Source organism: Echiichthys vipera (genome assembly GCF_963691815.1).
Source record: "Echiichthys vipera genome assembly, chromosome: 17".
NCBI classification, from domain to species: Eukaryota; Metazoa; Chordata; class Actinopteri; order Perciformes; family Trachinidae; genus Echiichthys; species Echiichthys vipera.
In genome coordinates this window covers 3,395,679-3,400,057 of record NC_139842.1, presented here as the reverse complement: position 1 = coordinate 3,400,057, position 4,379 = coordinate 3,395,679, and positions in this window count along the sequence as shown.

Genomic DNA, 4,379 nt, shown 5'->3' with positions numbered 1-4,379 from the left:
TGAAACTTGGGCTACCCCCCCTATTTCCTGGGCGCTGAGTGCACTGGTGCTAGTTTCGTTGCTATCGGACGTCGGGAACCCTTTGATCTTGAACAATTCTGTGCCTATTTTTTTCCCCTTAGGTGCTCATTTGTTGAGACTTCGCCTACCCCCCTATTTATGGCCCTGCGCTTTCCATCGGTACCAAGATGGAGTCTCTACGACGTTCCTATCAAAAGTTATGGCCTATTTAAAATAGGGTTAAGGTTTGAGATTACGGTTAGGGTTAGGTTTAGGGTTAGGGTTAGGGTTTGGGATTAGGGTTAGGGTTAGGGTTAGGGTTAGGATTAGGGTTAGGGTTTAGGAGTTAGGGTTAGTTTAGAGACTTGAAACTTGGGCTACCCCCCCTATTTCCTGGGCGCTGAGTGCACTGGTGCTAGTTTCGTTGCGATCGGACGCCGGGAACCCTTTGATCTTGAACAATTCTGTACCTATTTTTTTCCCCTTAGGTGCTCATTTGTTGAGACTTCGCCTACCCCCCTATTTATGGCCCTGCGCTTTCCATCGGTACCAAGATGGAGTCTCTACGACGTTCCTATCAAAAGTTATGGCCTATTTAAAATAGGGTTAAGGTTTGAGATTAGGGTTAGGGTTAGGGTTAGGATTAGGGTTAGGGTTTAGGAGTTAGGGTTAGTTTAGAGACTTGAAACTTGGGCTACCCCCCCTATTTCCTGGGCGCTGAGTGCACTGGTGCTAGTTTCGTTGCGATCGGACGTCGGGAACCCTTTGATCTTGAACAATTCTGTGCCTATTTTTTTCCCCTTAGGTGCTCATTTGTTGAGACTTCGCCTACCCCCCTATTTATGGCCCTGCGCTTTCCATCGGTACCAAGATGGAGTCTCTACGACGTTCCTATCAAAAGTTATGGCCTATTTAAAATAGGGTTAAGGTTTGAGATTAGGGTTAGGGTTAGGGTTAGGGTTTGGGATTAGGGTTAGGGTTAGGGTTAGGGTTAGGGTTAGGATTAGGGTTAGGGTTAGGGTTAGGATTAGGGTTAGGGTTTAGGAGTTAGGGTTAGTTTAGAGACTTGAAACTTGGGCTACCCCCCCCCCTATTTCCTGGGCGCTGAGTGCACTGGTGCTAGTTTCGTTGCGATCGGACGCCGGGAACCCTTTGATCTTGAACAATTCTGTACCTATTTTTTTCCCCTTAGGTTCTCATTTGTTGAGACTTCGCCTACCCCCCTATTTATGGCCCTGCGCTTTCCATCGGTACCAAGATGGAGTCTCTACGACGTTCCTATCAAAAGTTATGGCCTATTTAAAATAGGGTTAAGGTTTGAGATTAGGGTTAGGGTTAGGGTTAGGATTAGGGTTAGGGTTTAGGGGTTAGGGTTGGTTTAGAGACTTGAAACTTGGGCTACCCCCCCTATTTCCTGGGCGCTGAGTGCACTCGTGCTAGTTTCGTTGCGATCAGACGTCGGGAACCCTTTGATCTTGAACAATTCTGTACCTATTTTTTTCCCCTTAGGTGCTCATTTGTTGAGACTTCGCCTACCCCCCTATTTATGGCCCTGCGCTTTCCATCGGTACCAAGATGGAGTCTCTACGACGTTCCTATCAAAAGTTATGGCCTATTTAAAATAGGGTTAAGGTTTGAGATTAGGGTTAGGGTTAGGGTTAGGGTTAGGATTAGGGTTAGGGTTTAGGAGTTAGGGTTAGTTTAGAGACTTGAAACTTGGGCTACCCCCCCTATTTCCTGGGCGCTGAGTGCACTGGTGCTAGTTTCGTTGCGATCGGACGTCGGGAACCCTTTGATCTTGAACAATTCTGTGCCTATTTTTTTCCCCTTAGGTGCTCATTTGTTGAGACTTCGCCTACCCCCCTATTTATGGCCCTGCGCTTTCCATCGGTACCAAGATGGAGTCTCTACGACGTTCCTATCAAAAGTTATGGCCTATTTAAAATAGGGTTAAGGTTTGAGATTAGGGTTAGGGTTAGGGTTTGGGATTAAGGTTAGGGTTAGGGTTAGGATTAGGGTTAGGGTTTAGGAGTTAGGGTTAGTTTAGAGACTTGAAACTTGGGCTACCCCCCCTATTTCCTGGGCGCTGAGTGCACTGGTGCTAGTTTCGTTGCGATCGGACATCGGGAACCCTTTGATCTTGAACAATTCTGTGCCTATTTTTTTCCCCTTAGGTGCTCATTTGTTGAGACTTCGCCTACCCCCCTATTTATGGCCCTGCGCTTTCCATCGGTACCAAGATGGAGTCTCTACCACGTTCCTATCAAAAGTTATGGCCTATTTAAAATAGGGTTAAGGTTTGAGATTAGGGTTAGGGTTAGGGTTAGGATTAGGGTTAGGGTTTAGGAGTTAGGGTTAGTTTAGAGACTTGAAACTTGGGCTACCCCCCCTATTTCCTGGGCGCTGAGTGCACTGGTGCTAGTTTCATTGCGATCGGACGTCGGGAACCCTTTGATCTTGAACAATTCTGTACCTATTTTTTTCCCCTTAGGTGCTCATTTGTTGAGACTTCGCCTACCCCCCTATTTATGGCCCTGCGCTTTCCATCGGTACCAAGATGGAGTCTCTACGACGTTCCTATCAAAAGTTATGGCCTATTTAAAATAGGGTTAAGGTTTGAGATTAGGGTTAGGGTTAGGTTTAGGGTTAGGGTTTGGGATTAGGGTTAGGGTTAGGGTTAGGGTTAGGATTAGGGTTAGGGTTTAGGAGTTAGGGTTAGTTTAGAGACTTGAAACTTGGGCTACCCCCCCTATTTCCTGGGCGCTGAGTGCACTGGTGCTAGTTTCATTGCGATCGGACGTCGGGAACCCTTTGATCTTGAACAATTCTGTACCTATTTTTTTCCCCTTAGGTGCTCATTTGTTGAGACTTCGCCTACCCCCCTATTTATGGCCCTGCGCTTTCCATTGGTACCAAGATGGAGTCTCTACGAGGGTTTAGGGGTTAGGGTTAGGATTAGAGACTTGAAACTTGGGCTAAGGTTTAAAATACTTTCTTCTGCTCGACGTCACTGGAACCTGCTGCAGATATTTCTTCACTCCTTCAGAAAAAGAAACAGTTTGGGAATAAAAACCCCGTCAGATGTTTTGGTGCGTTGCCAAAACACGGACGCACGTGTTGCTCTTGTGCAGGAGCTGCAGGAACAGTGTTTTAAAATCTGTTCGTCCAAAATCAAGAGAGAGAACAACGACGGTTCAGTTTTATTGACTTTATTAAATAACATTTATCACTTTTTTCATTTCTCAGATCAGAAACAGAGCAGCCGTGAAAGCAAACACTTCAAAAAAGCCTCTTTTTAAACAATAAACGCTTAAATCTCTGTTTGTTTTCTGTCGCACGATGATGAACTGAACAAACACACATGGGTTATTATCATTAATAATATTATTATTATTATTAATAAAGCTGCACCAGGAGACTTCAGCTCTGCAGGGAAACTTCAACATATTAAATCGTAAAAACATCTTTTTCCAAATAGATTTAAATATAATTAATAATTTAAGATAATCTTTATTTTATTGAACTGACGCTTTAAAGATGTGGAGGACTGAACCTGCAAAATAAATATAAATATATAAATGACCTGATAATTAAACTAATATCCCATTAAATATATCAGAAATAATATTAAATATATAAATGTAGCCATTAATTTAATGATAAAATGTGAAATAAGTGGATATTTCTGTCTTAATTTAAATGTATTTACATTTATATGAATTATCCTGTTTGCATGTATTATTTTCTATGAACTAGTTTATTTTTTACATATTATAAATTATTTTTTAAGTATTTATTAATTATTCAATAAACTAATTTCTGAATATCCTTTATACATTATTTTAAAAATACATGATTAAATAATGAAACTAAAATATCATTGAAAGCATCAAAAAATTATATTAAATAAATAAATGTAGCCGTTAATTAAGTGATTAAATGTGAAATAAGTGGATATTTTTGTCTTAATTTGCTTTTTTTTAAATAATTTATTTACATTTGTATGAATTCTCCTGTTTGCTTGTTTTATTTCCTATAAATTATTTTATTTGATTAATAATTAAATGTAAAAAAAAAGCTTCAAAATACAGAAAATGAAAGCAACAGATAAATATATTTAAAAAATGTATAAAATAATTCAATAACAGTCATAATTAAATAGAAAAGTAAATAGATTAATTAATACAAAGGTAAACAAATAAAGAGAATTACAAACGTAAAAAAAACAATTTATCTAAATAATTAAAACTAATATGCCGTTAAATGATAAACTTATTTTTTTAAGTATTTAATAACTAATTCCTTTATGCATTTCTTTTAATACATGACTAAATAAATAAACTAATATTTGCATAATTACAATAATGCATCAGAAATAA